The sequence below is a fragment of the Theobroma cacao genome, chromosome 10, assembly GCF_053813885.1.
Source record: "Theobroma cacao isolate CCN51 chromosome 10, ASM5381388v1, whole genome shotgun sequence".
In the NCBI taxonomy this organism is placed as follows: domain Eukaryota; kingdom Viridiplantae; phylum Streptophyta; class Magnoliopsida; order Malvales; family Malvaceae; genus Theobroma; species Theobroma cacao.
The window spans coordinates 24,872,156-24,890,687 of record NC_142648.1 but is presented as its reverse complement, the minus strand read 5'-3'; the positions used below and the strand labels follow the sequence as shown (position 1 = coordinate 24,890,687).

At 35.2% G+C, this 18,532-nt stretch overlaps 1 pseudogene; it reads left to right on the top strand.

Moving 5' to 3' along the window:
- The first annotated feature begins 1,796 nt into the window (after positions 1 to 1,796).
- Positions 1,797 to 17,383, top strand: LOC148760477 (uncharacterized; annotated as a pseudogene).
- The last annotated feature ends 1,149 nt before the right edge of the window (positions 17,384 to 18,532 follow it).

The window sequence follows — 18,532 nt, the reverse complement described above, 5'->3', positions numbered from 1 at the left end:
CAATCTCTTGATAAAATTTCTCTCTCCTCGGACTAAGGAAAGATTGGAATTAAGTAAAATATATATTCAAAGACAAATTGATCCGAAAAATTAAATCTCTATTCCCTAAAGCATCTAATAGTCATTCTGAGGTCCCCTAAGGGATAGCTTATTCTTTGATATGGTATTCCTTGTTAGAAAATTAACCAAATGATGAAATAGTCCTCCCACTTGCAACCTAATGTGGCATTATTAACTCCATGAAGACGTTAGAAATTTGTTGGTGGTTAGTGACAAAGGACGAGTCTTAATAAATGTTGGTATGGAAATTTAGACACTTTGAAAAGCAAAGAATACCAAGACTCATATTTAGTAAACGTGTTTGAACAAAATTAGTGCTGAATAAACTTACCACGTATGTTCCTTGATTCATTCCGGTCTATAAAGGCTTAGTCCAAATGGGAATTAGGAAATCGTACAACCTTTAAGCTTTCGGTTAAAATCTCATGCTAGATGGATTTGGTGCAATATTTTTGTGATTTTTTAGATCAGTTATTTGGTTTATTCTACTCTATATATATAATAGTTATATTACGATATACATGAGAAAGGGTCAAGTAACATTGATAAAAAATTAATTAGTTTTACACTTTTTTATAATTTCATTTACAATTCATATTTTAACAAACCAACCAATGGATTTACCAACCTACTCATGCTCGTCATGTACGCAAAATTTCAAATCAATTTGATATTCCTATCATATTGATCAAGATTGCTATCTTTTTTGTTTTTTGAAGTGAGAGATTGCTATTTTTTTTAATATATATTTAATAATCATAATTTTATTGTCATCAATCAAATAGTTAGATATTTTCGATTAACTTGAAATTTCGCATGCATGAACTACATGAGTAGGATATGAAATCTAATGCTATTTGTAAGCACAGTTATATTTGTGATTGATGATCAAATATTATATTCAAAATGTTTATATCTATTAACCTTAAAAGTTAGAAGAAAGTTATCTCTGATTTTAATTACAGTTTTTTCTTGGTATAAAATATAGGGATGAGTGATGAGAATGAGATAATGGAAAACAGATAAAAGAGAGATGAATATTGGGTGTAAGGCTGGCATTTAGTGGTACTCAATTATTTAATTTTAGTTTGATTATATATCTAAAAACATTAAAAAAATAAATATAAAATGATTTTATAGTATTTTAATAATAACTATAACTTAACTAAATATATAGTTTAAATATTTTACTATGAAATTTGATGTGATAGGTTCTGGCTTTGAGTCTCATTATGGATGGATTTTATCCAACTTTTTCTTGCTTTGCAACATCATTTTTGGTTTATTTGTTTCACATAATAATTATATCATATATATACATTAAGAATTATTATATATATACATAATAATTGTTTTCATTCTACAATTGCCCCCAAGACTTTTGAGTCTTGTAACCTAATTTTCTTTTGGCGTCAAAATTTTTTTAGACCAATCAAAGAATTGAACCAAAATTTATTTCAAAGGATTCGAGTCAATGGAGGGTCCTCCAAATCCCTTTCTACTTTTTACAGTGGACCTTAAAATACAGTGGTCTTTTCCTTAATTAACGCAATTCAATTTTTTCTCAATAACGTTAAATGTAGACTAATTTACATAAAATACTGCCATTATTCTACTTTATGTTTGGATGTTGACTAGCTACTTACTGAAATGCTCTATATTTTGCATGAATACCTGGCCATTCTACAGAAACTAACTTACAACAATTAATCAGAACCCTTTCAACTATTCAAATCATGGCTTCTTTCTTAATACCATTCCAGGTCCTCTTCTTTCTCATGCTTGTGCCGCTTCAGTCCTCCATCGTTTTTGCTTCTTTAGCAGCTGCTGCACCAGCTAAAGAAGCAGAACTCTTCTAAAATGGAAAGCTAGCCTTGACAACAAAAGCCAAACTTTGCTCTCTTCGTGGCTTGGAGACAGCCATTGCAACTGGCTCGGAATCACTTGCGACAAGGCAGGAAGCATCACCAATCTAAGCCTTCCAAATTATGTAGAAGGCCTCAGAGGTACACTTCATAGTCTCAATTTCTTTTCCTTCCCTAAACTTATGAGCCTTGAGCTTCGTAATAACTCACTGTATGGGCCCATTCCCTCACATATTGGAAACCTTTCCAAGCTCATCTTCCTTGACTGGTCACATAATAATTTTTCAGGGTATATTCCATCTGAAATTTGTTTACTGAAGAGTCTTGATCTCATTTCCCTATCAAATAATATGATCAGTGGCTCTTTTCCACAAGAAATAGGAAGGCTGAGTTCAGATTCTGAGATCTATGTCAATGATAACAATCTAAGTGGTCCAATCCCTACCTCTATTGGAAGCTTGCATAATTTAACCGTGCTTGACTTGTCCAGAAATAAGCTCAGTGGTTCCATTCCACAAAAAATACGAAGGCTGAGTTCAGCTACTGTGATCTTATTTCGTGAAAACAATTTAAGTGGTTCAATCCCTGCCTCTATAGGAAGCTTGCATAATTTATTGAGGCTTGACCTTGGGAGCAACAGACTCACTGGCCGTATACCTAGAGAAGTAGGAATGTTGAGGTCTCTCCAACTTCTTGATTTTTCAAGTAACTACCCAACTGGTCCTATCCCAGAATCCATTGGAAATTTAAGCAAGTTGGCCTGGCTTTATCTATATGGGAATGAGCTCTCTGGTTCTATCCCGAGTGAAATAGGACAACTTGGATCTCTGTCCGTATTGCAGTTGTTAGGTAATTATCTTACCGGTGTCATCCCTCCTTCCATAGGAAACTTGACCAAATTATCCAATCTTCTTCTTAGTCAAAATATGTTATTTGGGTCGATACCTCAAGAAGTTGGAATGCTTAAATCTCTCTTTGTACTTGCACTCGCTGAGAACAATTTCTCTGGTTCTATCCCGAGTAAAACAGGACAACTTAGATGTTTGTCCGTATTGCAGTTGTTAAATAATAATCTCACCGGTGTCATCCCTGCTTCCATAGGAAACTTGACCAACCTATCTAATCTCAATGTGGCTTATAACATACTTTCTGGCCAAATCCCTGCTTCCATAGGAAACTTGACCAGCTTATCCAATCTCGATGTGGCTGATAACATACTTTCTGGCCGAATCCCTGCTTCTGCAGGAAAATTGACAAAGCTTACGGGATTATACCTTACCAACAATACTCTGTTAGGGTCCATTCCTCCAACATTTAGCAATTTTACTCGTTTGAAATCTTTACAATTATCAGACAACCATCTCAGTGGTCAATTACCCGAGAATGTATGTCGCCGTGGACGACTCACTCATCTTGCGGTTATGAACAACAATTTGACGGGTCAAATCCCACCAAGCTTGAGAAACTGCAAAAGCTTATACAGAGTTAGGCTTGAAGGAAATCACTTGACAGGAAATCTGTCAGAAGCTTTTGGCGTATATCCAAATTTGAGTTTTATTGCATTAAGCAATAACAAGTTTTATGGTGAACTTTCTCCAAAGTGGGGTCAATGCCATAATCTAACAAGCCTACAAATCTCCAATAACAACATTTCTGGAAAGATACCGCCTGAGTTGGAACATGCAACTCAATTACAGGAACTCGATCTCTCTCCCAATCATCTAATTGGTGAGATTCCCAAGGAATTGGAATCATTATCATTGATGTTTCGTCTTTTGCTAAGTGGTAACCAACTTTCAGGAAAAATTCCATTAGAGATTGGAGTTCTTTCAAATCTAGCACATCCTAACTTGGCATCAAATAATTTAAGGGGACCGATTCCTAATCAACTTGGTGAGTGCTTGAAGTTATTGAGCTTGAATTTGAGCAGGAATAAACTTGGAGAAAGCATTCCTTTTTCATTAAGCTACATATGTGGTCTGTAAAGCCTAGATTTGAGTAAGAATTTACTTGTTGTATTAGACACAGTTAGTTGAATAAGGCCTGCAGGTTAGATAATTGTACAAAGGATAGCAGGTCAGGGTTTGAAGGAGAGAAGGCACAAGCAGACAGATAATACACACCGTTTCAATAAAAGCCACAAGCATACAGATGATGCACACCGTTTCAATAAAAGACTTCCACAACTACAGCCAAGTGCACCGTTTTGTTAATAGAGTTTTTAGGGTTTAAAAATTAGTTAAAGTTTGATTGTTAGTTATATTAGTATTAGCTTTTCTCTGACTAACAGAGACCCTGTATATAAATACTACTGTAAGAATACCTTTTTGGGGTAATGAGAATTCTCTAACATGCTCTCATTCTCATGTGCCGCCTCTTCCTCTCTCTTTTGTTCAGTATTCATCATGGTATCAGAGCAGGTCCAAAATACCAGTGAATGATTGTTATTGATAATCAGAGGACTTGTTCTTGCCATTTTCTGGTTATATCTTCCTTCTTCACCAGTAAATTTGTCCTCTCGTTACTGATTTCTTATTTATTTTCCTGTTTTTCCATCTATTGGTTGATTAACCATGTCTGATGAATCTGAGTCATCACAATCAAGGCCTCAGGCATCTCAAACCTCATCACAAATCTCACCCATTGGAGATCTTCAATCGCCATTTTACCTTCATCATTCAGATCACCCTAGCTCAGTCATTATTAATCCAAAGCTTACCACTAATAACTATGTAGCATGGAGCAGATCGTTTCTGTTGGCCCTTACCATTAGGAACAAGATAGGTTTCATCAATAGATCTATTCCTAAACCAGCTGCTACAGACCCTCTGTACTCATCATGGACTCGGTGCAACAACCTCATAGTTGCTTGGCTTTTAGACTCAATCTCACCCCCAATAGCCTCTACCATATTTTTCATGGAATCTGCAATAGAGATGTGGAATACCTTGAAACTTAACTATGCTCAATCAGATGACACCAAATTGTGTAATCTGTAGTATACCTTAGGGAACATCACCCAAGGAACAAGATCAGTGGACGCATACTTCGTTGAGTTGAAGGCAGTGTGGGAAGAGATGAGGAGTTATCGTCCTCTGCCACATTGCGAATGTGGAAGATGCAATGTGGAGTGTTTCAAGAAATATACTGATCGATATCACAAAGACATGGTGTTTAGGTTTCTAAATGGCCTGAATGAATCCTTCTCAGCAATCTGGTCTCAGATCATACTCATGGATCCCATTCCAACCCTTGACAGAGTTTATAATCTTGTATTGAGAGAGGAAACATAGAGAAACTTATTTTTCCAGTCACAGCCTATTCTTGAGTCTTCTACTATGCTCACCACAACTGATTTAAAGAAAAAACTGAAAAAGGATCTGGTTTGCAGCCACTGTGGCAAGAAAAGACACAACAAAGAAAAATGTTATAGAATTATAGGCTTTCCAGAAGATTTTAAATTTACAAAAGGAAAGCCTAATATCAAAAGAGGCAAAGCTGTAGTTAATAGTGTCATAGCAGTCAATGAGGCATTAGCTGTTGAAACCCAAGTAGAACAAGAGGAAGAGTTCAATGGTTTAAGCAACATGTCCCAATTGTCTGTCCTAACACAACAAGTCAACAAGCTGATGGAAATTCTCAATGAAAATGGTTTAATCATTAGTGATGGTAAGGGCACTTCCTCAAACAACCAGCAAGCAAAACACTCATTGGTAAATTCAACTTTTGCAGGTATCATTTCAGACCATTTTTGTTTCAATACTACCAACAACATGCCTTTTAGCTTCCAAAACATAAACACTTGCATGTTAAAACAAAATTATTGGATAATAGACTTAGGTGCAACTGATCATATCTCACATTCCTTAGATGACTTTATCTATGCAAAACCAGTTAAGGATTGTTTCGTCCTACTCCTAACCAATAAAAGAGCTGTTGTTAGTCATGTAGGTGTTTTTAAACTTACCCCATCACTCATCTTAAGGAATGTGTTGTGTGTTCCAAGCTTCAAATTCAACTTGATCTCTGTAAGTCAGCTAACTAGTTCAAAAAAGGCCAATGGTCTTTTCACTGACATGTAATGTATTGTCTAGGATATTCCCTCATGGACAGTGATTGGGGTTGCTAAGGGCTCATCAGGATTATATTTCATAGAGCATATGAAAGAAGCTCAAGATTTATCAAATTATTGTTTTGACAGAATTATTAAATTTCCTGTTATTTCTTCTGTTAGTAACCGTAATGCAGTGAATAAAACTTTTGATTTATGGCATTTCAGACTTGGTCATGCTCCTATAGAAAGGATCAATGTAATCCATTGACAATTTCCAAATGTTAAATGTTCAAATATGTTGTTTTTTGAAATCTTTCCATTGGCAAAATAGAAAAAGCTTCCCTTTCCTACTCATTCTTAAAGCACAAAGATTTCCTTTGAATTGGTCCATGTGGACATTTGGGGGCCATATGAGACTCCCACTTTAAATGGTCATCGTTTCTTCCTCACCATTGTGGATGATTTTTCTCATTTTACTTGGATTTTTCTGATGAAGAACAAATCAGAAGTTTCAACAATTATACCTTCCTTTAATGCTATGGTTCAAAGGCAATTTAATCTTGAAATCAAGTGTTTAAGGTCAGATAATGGCCAAGAGTTTAAACTTACAGATTTCTTTGCCAAGACAGGCATAATCCACCATTTATCATGTGTTGATACACCTCAACAAAATGGAATTGTTGAGAGAAAATATCAACACATCTTGATGGTTGCAATAGCCCTGATGCACCAATCTAAAGTTCCAATACACTTCTAGAGGGATGCAGTGCTTACTGTAGCACACATCATCAATAGAGTGCCTACCAGAATTCTTAAAAATAAATCACTATATAAGTTGCTTTATCTGAAACCATCATCATATGATCATTTCAAGGTTTTTGGATGCCTGTGTTTTGTATCCACGTTGGCACAGCATAGGAAGAAATTAGATAAAAGAGCAAGCAAGTGTATTTTCCTAGGATATCCCAATGGCATCAAGGGATATAGAATATATGATCTTTATGCACAAAAGACTCTAATATCTAGAAATGTTGTTTTTCATGAAGATATTTTTCCTTTTCATTCATCACAGCATGTTACTTCTCATCCTGCATTTGAGTAAACACTTGGTGTGCATGCTGATTATTTTGACTATTTTGATACAAATTCATCCAATTATCCTCACCAAGACCAAGAACCAATAGAAACACATTTCCCTGAAGCTGTATCAAATGTATTATAAACTTTCAATTCAAATGTGAATGAATTACCTATTGACTCATTGTCTACTGGTGAACCTGCAGTCAATAGTACTAATTCACCTGAGCTTAGCACAACTACTAACATAGTACAACCAGTTAGAAAGAGTATCAGTGTGATACCTTGTCAAGCTTGATCAAAAGACGGTATTGTACCGAGTGGTACAACTAAGTTAAATTGAGCCTTGAACTAGTTCAAATAGAAATTCTAAGAGGAAATTGAAAATTTTGAAACCCACAGAATGACTTATAATAGTGATTTGGAGTTCAAGGTCCAGTTTGGAGTCCATCACGAAAATTGACCGATTAGGGACAAAACGATCATTTTACCATTTGATGATAAAATGGAGATTTTTAGCCAAGATTTGATCACATTTGACCAAGAATAATTATATGAAATATAATTATAATTATTGGAGTATAAAATGATGTTTAGCAGTGAAAAATTGTGATTCCCAGTATTTTTGGAGCACAAGGGTAAAATGGTAATTTTGCCACTAAAAGACTAAACGAAAATTTTTATAAAATGATTTTTACCCCATTTGGTTAATTTTGATCAATATTAGTGTTATTTTATGTTGAAAAGTAGAAATAATGTGATTCTGGTACATTTCGGAGTATAGGGGCAAAATCATAATTTTTTCACTTCGGGGGCAAATCGGTAAATTTGTCATCCCAGCACTTGTTAAGACCAAGGGATTTTAATTGTGGTAGGATTGGATAAACACCAGAATATTTGTGGTGAAAAATTAAGAAGAAAAAGACACAAAGTTAAAAAATTGGGCCAATAAGCATGTGACACGTGGCATGCTTGATTATTTTATTATTTTCTATAGAAATCAGCCCATAAAATCCCCAATTCTCTCACCATATTCAGCCTAGGCAACCAGCAACAAGAACAAAGGAAGAACAAAGGGAAAAATAAGAAAACCTAGGTGAAAATTCAAAGAAAAAGTGAAGAAATCAAGGAAACAAGCTAGGTAAGTTAGAATTTCTTTAATTCTCCTTGATACCTAGCTTACCCATTCTTTTGTTCTTGATTTTCATGGTTGAATATTGAGTTATCATGATGAATTCAATTCTGAAAAATGGGTATGGAAGAGGAATTGCTGTTGGAATAATTTGATTTTAGACTATATTACTGTTTAGGGATAGTTAAGCATGGTTATGAACAAAAACACAAAAGAAATATTCAATTTCTCTAGGGTTCCTTGTTGGTCAAACCATGAGGGCTGAATATCAATGGGGGATTGTTTTTATTTCAAGGAAAATGGCTTAGAAAATGATGAATTAAGGTGAAACCGTTATGTAGAAAAAAATTTCGGTGCTAGTGCACCAAATGACCAAAATTTTCTATAAGGAACTATGAGGGTTCTAATGCTGAATTTGGTTTTATTTAAATGGTATGTAGTAAATTAAGGTATTAGAGGATAAATGGATTAATTTGGAGGTGAATTGGATACAATCGCTAATTAATCGGTGATCGGTCGAATTTAATTGATACTGTGATTAAGCGGTAATCGAACGTATTTTTGCATTTACATATTAAGCATTAGTAATTTAAATTAGTTTATATCAATTTAGGGATAATATAGTAAATTTCTTGACTTTGTTATTTGTCAAGGTAGTGAGACGTTCGGAAAAGGTAAAGGAATTGCGCCTGAGGACTATTAGTCTGAGTGCACTCGAAATTTGAATTTTTGATACCGATGAGTGGACTTGCATTTCAAACTTGTTTTGGGGAATATGAAAGATTCTATCCAACTTGTCTTAGAAAATGTACCTCGGGAACAAGATTTTGTTAAATGGTTTGATGTTGTGATATGTGATTGCTATGGATTCATGCATTATTGCAATATGATGATATATATATATATGTGTGTGTGTGTGTGTGTGTGTGTGTGTGTGTGTGTGTGTGTGTTGTGCATGATGAATGATATTGTGTATAATGATTGTAACCGTGTGTGTGCACGATGTGGGAAAAATTAAGTTGGTATAAGAGCAAAGGGTTTTACCCGATCCCTGGGAACTCTAACGCGTGAACAAGGGCGAAGTGTGGCTCTCCGCCCAGTGGTTTATGGAGGAAAGGGCTACCCAAAGAGGTGGAGCCGCCCTATGAGTGCTCTAATAGGTACCATTTGTCGCCTCTGTAGTGAAGGGGTTGAGTGGTATGCCCCTCCCTAGTGACAAACTTGATATCAGAGTCCCATTTTATGGTGGCGTGAGAGGTGGATGATGATAATGCCCGTGTGCACGATGTGGGGGGATGTACACGGTGGCACTGATTGTGCTTGATGTGGGGGGATGCACACGATGGTGCCGGCTATGTGCACGATGTGGGGGGATGTACATGAGCCGGGTGTGATTATAATGATATTGATGTTTATCTATCTAATTATGCATATCTAGACTTATGAAATGAAAGCTCATGAATGTGATATATGGTTGACTTATATGTGAAATTTGATACTTTGCACTTTGGAAATTTTTATGAGTTTTATGTTGATTTTGTTGGTTTAGTAGGGTGGCCTTTTTGTTGAGTGAAGGGAAACTTTTCTCTTGTTGCTCTGTTTCGTTGCAGCGAAAAACTCTCGGGTTTGAGGGCCTTCACCAGAACTGGTTCTCGTTACAGCGAGAAACTTTTTGTCTATTTTGCTAACTTGTGTGTTTTTTCCATGTTTCCCACTTCTTTGGTACCATAGTTGAGCATGGATTTTTGTAAAGTGATTTACTCATGTGGGGCTTTCATGAGGGGTTTTCATGAGGGGTTTAAAGGAGCTAAAACAATTGCATTGTTTTGAGAAAATGAATGCATCATGATTTCGATAAACATTCCTTATGGTATGCTTGTTCCTTTCTTGTTCACTCACTGAGTATTGTACTCACGTTTTATAAAAAAATTCATCTTTTCAGGTCAGGTGACTATTGGACCCTAGATCGAAGAGTCCCCGTAGTGCATCTCCTGGGTATGTGTCTGGCATTCGATAGTAATCCCTTTTATTGTAAATGTCTCCGCTGGAAGTCATAGGTCCTTTTGTATTGTGAATACAATCTAACAATATGAATATGTGTATGCAATGTAAATTGTAAAATACATGACTGGTACAGTGCATGTATTTTATTATCGATAATGCCATTGTGTTTTGGCTATGTTCACACCTGGGAAAAGGTGTATGTGTATGCATGATATGATAAATTTGTTAAGCAAAGGTAAATTGATAGGCTTGCTTGGGCTTAGTGAGCTATGCTCATTGAGCTCATGCATCGGTCATGGCTTAGGAAATTGGGTCGTGACAATTAGACCTAACAAACTCCCAAAAACCTAGAAGCATACCATACAGACCTACCATCCCACTCAAACAGAGTCATTACACATCCAATCACCAAGTACCTATCCTATAATAAATTGTCACCTGCACACAGAACTTTTACGGCCTCATTGTCATCCGTTCATGAGCCAAGCTCTTACCATCAAGCTACTAACCATCTTCATTGGAGAGAAGCCATGGCTGTTGAGTTGAAGGCCTTGGAAGACAATGGTACATGGAGCATTGTTCCACTGCCTCCTAATTGTCATGCTGTAGGTTGTAAATGGATATACAAGGTAAAAGCAAATGCTACAGGTGAAGTTGAGAGGTACAAAGCATGGTTGGTGGCCAAAGGGTTCAGTCAAATTGCAAGTTTTGATTATCAGGAAAGCTTCAGTCTTGTGGCTAAACAGAGAACAATAAGGGTTTTCTTTGCTCTAGTTGCTGTAAATAATTGGCACTTATCTCAACTTGATATTAATAATGCCTTTTTGAATGGGGACCTAGAAGAAGAAGTTTACACGAAACTACCACAGGGGTTTTCTGTTCAAGGGGAGTATCAGACAAGTTCAAAGTTGGTTTGCAAGCTTCATAAATCCCTATATGGACTCAAACAAGCATCCAGACAATGGAATGCTAAACTCACTGCCTCAATTCTACAGTTAGGCTTCACACAATCAACATCAGATTATTCTTTGTTTACAATGAAGGCAAACAATGGGGACTTTGTGGCAATTTTAGTCTATGTTGATGATATTTTAATAATGAGTACCTTAGCTCAAGCAGCATTTAATGTCAAAGGATTTTTGAGTTCACAATTTAAACTCAAAGACTTTGGTAAACTCAAGTTTTTCCTGGGACTTGAAATTGCTCGATCTCTAGAAGGCATATCCATATGCCAAAGAAAATACACCTTGGACCTTTTAGAAGAGCATGGTCTACTAAGAACCAAGCTTGTAAGTACTCTCATTGATTAGAATCATAAGTTGTGCAAGACCAAGGGGGAGCAAAAACTGCATGATGCTACCAAATATAGACAACTGGTCAGTAAATTGTTATATTTAACCTTTACTAGGCCTGACATCTCCTATGTAGTGCAAGTTTTATCCCAGTTCGTGGATAAACCTAGTAGTGAACATTTCATGGCAACTTACACAGGTATGAAATATCTTAAAAAAGCACCAGGCCAAGGCATCTTAATGAAATCAAAGTCTAATATGAGAATTTCAGCTTATTCTGACAGTGATTGGGTAGGATGTCCTAACTCACGAAAATTAATCACAGGCTTTGGTATTTTCATTGGAGATTCTCTTGTAAGTTGGAAGTCAAAGAAGCAAACCATAGTGGCTAAAAGCTCAACAAAGGTAAAATACAGGTTTATGGCTTCAACCTGTTGTGAAATTATTCGGCTGCAATACCTTTTGATAGATTTTGGAATCAATCACAAGGAAGCAGTAAACATCTTCTTTAACAGTCAGTCTACAATACACATTAGCAAGAATCCAGTATTTCACGAAAGGATAAAACACATAGAAATGGATTGTCACTTCCTCCGTGAAAAGGTCTTAGCTGGGATAATAAAGCCTATGCACATTTCAACTTAATTACGAATAGCAGACATTTTTACCAAGGCCTTGCAGCCAAGACAATTCTACAAGTTATTAGGCAAGATGAGTGTTCATGATATTCACTCCTCATCTTGAGGGGGAGTATTAGACACAATTAGTTGAATAAGGCCTACAGGTTAGATCATTGTATAGAGGATAGCAGGTCTGGGTTTGAAGGAGAGAAGGCACAAGTAAACAGATAATATGCACCGTTTCAATAAAAGCCACAAGCAGACAGATGATGCACACCGTTTCAATAAAAGACTTCCACAACTACAACAAAGTGCACCATTTTGTTAATAGAGTTTTTAGAGTTTAAAAGTTAGTTAAAGTTTGATTGTTAGTTATATTAGTATTAGCTTTTCTCTGACTAACAGAGACCCTGTATATAAATACTGTTGTAAGAATACATTTTTGGGATAATGAGAATTCTCTAACATTCACTCATTCTCATGTGCCGCCTCTTTCTCTCTCTCTTGCTCAATATTCATCATGTTGGAGCCATATCACAATAACTTGGAAAACTACATACCTTGGAAATATTGGACCTTTCTCACAATATGCTGAATGGTTCCATCTCGATTGCTTTCAATGGTTTACGGAGCTTGACAATTGTGAATATATCCTATAATCAACTAGAAAGCCCTATTCGCCACATTAAGGCATTTCATGAGGCTTCATTTGATGCCTTAAGAAACAACAAGGGCCTCTGTGGTAATGCCACTGGATTAATGCGTTGTGTCTATCACTAGCAACAAAATCGGTCATAGAAAAAGCAACAGAGTCATCATTTTAGTTGTGTTTCTATTTTTAGGTATCCTACTTTTGATATTTACCTTGGTTGGAGGTTTCTTTATTCTTCGCCAAAAGATTCAAACAAAAAGATCTGAGTCAAGGGAGGCACAACAACCTGGAGATATTTTCACAATATTTGGATTTGATGGAAGAACACTTTATGAGAACATTATTGAAGCCACAGAAGATTTTAACTCCAACTATTGCATTGGTTCAGGAGGATGTGGATATGTTTATAAAGTTGTGCTACCAATTAGTCAAGTGGTTACTGTCAAGAAACTTCACTAGCATGAAGATAGCATGCTTATCAACAACTTGAAAGCCTTTGAAAGTGAGATACATGCTTTAACAGAAATAAAGCATCGTAATATTGTGAAGTTATGGTTTTTGTTCACATTCGAAGCACTTATTTCTGGTTTATGAGTTTGTGGAAAGGGGAAGTTTGAGAAGGATCTTAAGCAACAATGAAGAGGGAGCAGAGTTGGATTGGATGAAGAGGGTCAATGTTGTCAAAGGATTGGCCAATGCTTTGTCTTATATGCATCACGACCATCACCACCTATAATTCATCGAGACATTTCTAGTAATAATGTTCTCTTGGATTTGGAATATGAGGTTCATGTCTCAGATTTTGGCACAACTAGGCTTTTAAAGCCAAACTCCTCCAACTGGACCTTATTTGCAGGCTCCATCGGGTACACAGCCCCTGGTATATATGTAATTTCCTTCATCTTAAAATCAAATAGAAGTAGTGGGACATATAATTAATGCCTAGGTATAAAGTATGCTTGTTATTACTACCTAAATAAAGTATACTTGGATTTCTTTATGTAGAGTTGGCTTATACGATGAAAGTAGATGAGAAATGTGATGTCTACAGTTTTGGGGTGCTAACAATGAAAATTTTTATGGGGAGTCATCCAGATGATCTTATTTCATGTATGTTGTCATCGTCATCATCACTGGAAGCAAATGACCAATAGATTTTACTAAAAGATGTGATAGACCAACATTTCTCACCACCAGTAAGACAAGTTATAGAAGATGTTGTTTGTAACACCCCATATCCTCGTATAGTAGTCAAAGTAACCATATCGATAGGACGAAGGGTCATTGATGTAAATCTAAATGTCGAAGACCGGTTATGGGCGAAGAAAATATCTTAGAATAAAATATTATTTTATGAATAAAATAATGTTAAAAATATTAATGCTTTATTAATCATGAAAATTAGTCTGAAAGAAGGGAATATGACTAATTTAAGTTGTGGAGAATAAGTAAGGAAGAATTTTGGAGAAAAAAAAATGATAATTGTACCACATGATTTTATTAAATTGAACTAGTACGGTAAGTAAATATTTAAATATTATAATGATACTGCGTTGAAGTATAACTTCGATATTTTGATTGTACACGTGTAGAGAAAGAAAGATAAATATAAATTAGAATTTTTGAACGCATTGGAAGGATTAAATTTTAAAATATGATAGTTGGAGGATTATGTGCAAATGTGTTAATTGAAGTTAAAAATAAAACAAAATAAATATATAATAGTAATAAATAAATAAAATAATGGGAGAATGGAGGAGTTAAAAATAAATTTTTTAAATTATACATTGAGCTGATGGGGGGGGGGGGGGGGGGGGGGCGGCAAAGTGAAGGAAATGGGAGAATAAAAAAGATAAAAAAAAGGAGGGGGACATTGACAAAGCTACTCGTCATGTCCATCCCACTTGAAAAGCACCATCAAACAAATTTTATCTCTTTTTTCTTGGACCCATCGGCTGATTATGAAGGCAAAATGAGACTCAAGGCTATTATTATTATTATTATTATTATTAAATCATCTGTAAAGGTACGGGGCCGGCCATTGAGAGAAAGCTGGAGAAGAAAAGGCACCGAGAGAAGAAAGAGAGAAAGAGAGAAAGAGGAAAAGCTGAAAAAGAAAGAGAGAAAGAGAGATAGAGGGAAAGTTGAAAAAGAAAGAAGAGAAAAAGTCGAGTGAGAGGAAGAGAAAGGAAAGAAACGAAAGGGAGAAGGAGCTGAGTTTGAGGGGGCTGATTTCTGTCAATTTTGGAGGAGGAAAGAGCTGATTTTTTAAGGAGAAAGGAAAGAAACTGCTACTGGTTTGAGAGGAAGCAAGGAAGGAAAGTGGCCATCAGTTTGAAGAGGAAGACATGAGAGAGTTGTTGCCGGCCTAAAGGAGAAGAAAGAAGAAAAAGAAAGGAAAAAGGGACAGAAGAAAGGTACGGCGTCGACAGGGAATAAGAAGAAAAAAGAAAAAAAAAGAAAAAGAAAGAAAAGAAATGAAGAAGAAAGAGAAATGAAATGAAAAAAAATGGACATAGCCCAATAAGAAAACAATGGGCATGGCCCAATAGGAAGAAATGAGAAGAGCCCATGAAAATGGCCCAATAATAACAAGAAAGGAGGCCCAATGGAAACAAGGAATGATAGACCCAAAAGAGCAAGAAATAGAAGAGAAAAACAAGGAAGAAAAGAAAATACAAAGGTAAAGAAAGTGAGCTGTGTCAGAGTGTCAAATGAAATAACGAGTCATTGATAAGTAGGAATAGCGATGTAGTATTTTGCTAATTCAAGGTGAGTAAGAGGTGTCAATTTTAAAAATTTTTGTAACTATATATATATATATATATGTATTTATGTATGATTTATTTTACATGAAAAAATTGTGAACAGCATGAATTGGTAGAATTCTAGGAAAATTTGTTATTGTTATAGTTTTTAAACGTGTTTTGAATATATATATATATATATATATATGTATACTTATACGTAAAGTGTTTTAACTCGAGAAACAAGCCTTTCAAGACTATTTATATCAAAGAAAAATGTGCCTTATATTTGTATGGTGTGCATTTATGGAATTTAATTACATATTCACCATGCCATTTTGAAATGAGAATCGCATGCAAAAGTTTGTTGTATACAATTTTATGAAAAGAGAGTTTTATCTTGATAAGGCGGTCGGTATTTCGAAAATGATTTGAAACGATTCTTTGAAAACACGATTTAGACTTTTAAATGGTTTTACTAAACCAAGAGATTCGAGAGTAGGTCGGCTGTCACTTCGGTTAAGTATGACCCTCGTGCACAAGTAAGCTCTAGCTAGAGAACCTTCGAGTCATCGACGGGTTGTTAGGCGTGGCGGGGGCCATGACCTGTGATTTATGTGCGTGGCTAGGCCACCAGTGATTTACGCGGTTACGACTGCCTGATATCTCCGATGTCGGCCAACATCGTTGAGATCGCCATGGCATATGAGAATCCGGTGGTAGCGATGCTCTCGGATGTTATTACGTGGTAGCGAGACCACGGGTTTATTTTCATTCCTTACTCGAGAGTGGCATCTTTGGGTTTTCAAAATCATATTTCTTTGCATGGTGAAAACAGAATTAAACGATTTTTCGCAGCTCCCTTATTTTTACGATGAAATGAATTTTAACTCCTCGAGTACGAGACAATTTGTGATTTACATATAAATTTGATTAACATTCGATTTCATGGGAGCATGTCCGAATTTATTGATTTGATTGGAGTAAAATGTCAATTGATTTCGACGACAAAATTCTTTTTATGTAAAATTGTTTTAAATCAATATTTCAAATGATTGACTTGAATAAGGTGATGGATCTGTTTTGGAGTGAAAATTTTTATCTACCTTGGTTGATTTATTACTTGAACAATTATAATGCATAAGAAATTCTCAGTATTTCACATAAGGCACAAACCCTCGTTTGAAATAAATTATTTTTATAATCTTGCATTTTTATATTCAACCGATTTGTTGTTTGCTTGTTTCTCATCTACGTCCTACTCATGGAGTCGATGATTACTGAGTCTGTGAGCTTCACACCATTTTTTTTCCTTTTTGCAGATAGAGATCGACCTAGCGTGTAATCATCAGCACATACGGTCTATCGTGGATAGGTAAAGGCATCTCATAGCATTTTATCCTGAGTCGCTCCACTGTTGGAGGTTGAGTTGTAGTACTCTAATTTTACCATGTAAACAAATATTAGTTTTGATATAAACGAAAATTTGAGATTTTTGAACTCAATGTATTTAATTGTGATGTCATGACTTAAAGTTATAATTTAATGACTATGCTTATTGTTGAATTCATGTTATAAATATATATGGTTCAAACATTAATACGGTTTAGTAAAAGTGTACAATGAGTTATTGAGAAATTTCTTTCAAGCTTGTTCGAGACTTGGTGAGATCTTTCGGAAGTCTCGGACGCTAGTAGCGATCGAAAAAGGGTCATTACATTGTCTCTGCTACAAAACTAGCATTTGCATGCTTGAATGGCAACCCCAAATTTCGGCCAACCATGGGACAGGTTGCTCAAGCCTTTACCCGTCCATCGCCTCAATTGCCCAAGCCTTTCTCAACGATAGAGTTGGGAGAGTTGTTTGGTGACGGAGTTTAAGGCTGAGGTGCTAAGACTCTGGAGGTTGAGGATATATAATACTATTAGGTACGTGTATTTGCTTGTCAGTTCACTTTTTCTTCCTACATAAACTATATATTTCTCTTCAATTTGTGCTAAAATATTTAAGGACTCAAAAAACACTTCGAAAGGTTAATCAGTTCACGAATTTGGTCATTGGGAATATCAATTGGTCTATGGGTAAAAAATAATGATCTTTCTCACATTGTAGAGGGAAATTATTAGTTAGGATTTAGCATCGATCTTTTAGCAAAAGAAAGAAGGTTTTCAAAAGGATCAATTATTTTAAATTGTCTCAAAATAGTTTTAATAATAAATTATAAAAGTTGCAACAATTTTTTTAGCTTCTTATAATAAATAAAACCATTTATTCTTTCCCTGAAAGTAAATAATATCGTAAACATGAATTGTTTGGGGGAAAAATAGCATTTTAATTACAAAAATTGTAATATATATATTTGTTTCTTGAAAAAAAGAACCATTTTACTTTTCAGTAAAAATAATAACATTTTAATTTTAAAAGTTTCAACATTTTTGTAATTTTTTCCTTCATTTGTCTCCAGCAACACCTAAGAGAATATCGTTGCTCTCAGTGGCTTTAGACAGAATAAAGTATGATTTCTTGGGCACCAAATTGACGCTGGAACGACCAATTACGTTGGCTGCCCTTTGTTGCTACGGCTAAAGACCAATGCACTGTTGGTGAAGCTTGAGAATAATAATATATTATTTGTCAATGTGATTACGATGCAATGTGAAGTAAAACAATTTCATCACTGTAGGCATTGTAAAAGTACTTTTGTATTTATGACTTTTATTATATAATGGAAGGTATTTATGTTTCTTTCCATAAATTTTATCATATTATTTTAATATTGGAACTCGAGATTTTCAATCTAAAGTATTCAATTTTAATCATTTAAGTATTCTATTCAAAATAAAGTTACTTGTTATATTATTTTTTTTGTTGTACTTAATTATTATATTAATCACATGATTGATGAATAATTATCTATAAAATTTGAATGAACTATTTACATTGTTATCATTGCTTATATTCGTTGTAAGTGCAGTTATATTTGTGATTGATGACCAAATAGTATATTCAAAATGTTTATATCTATTAAT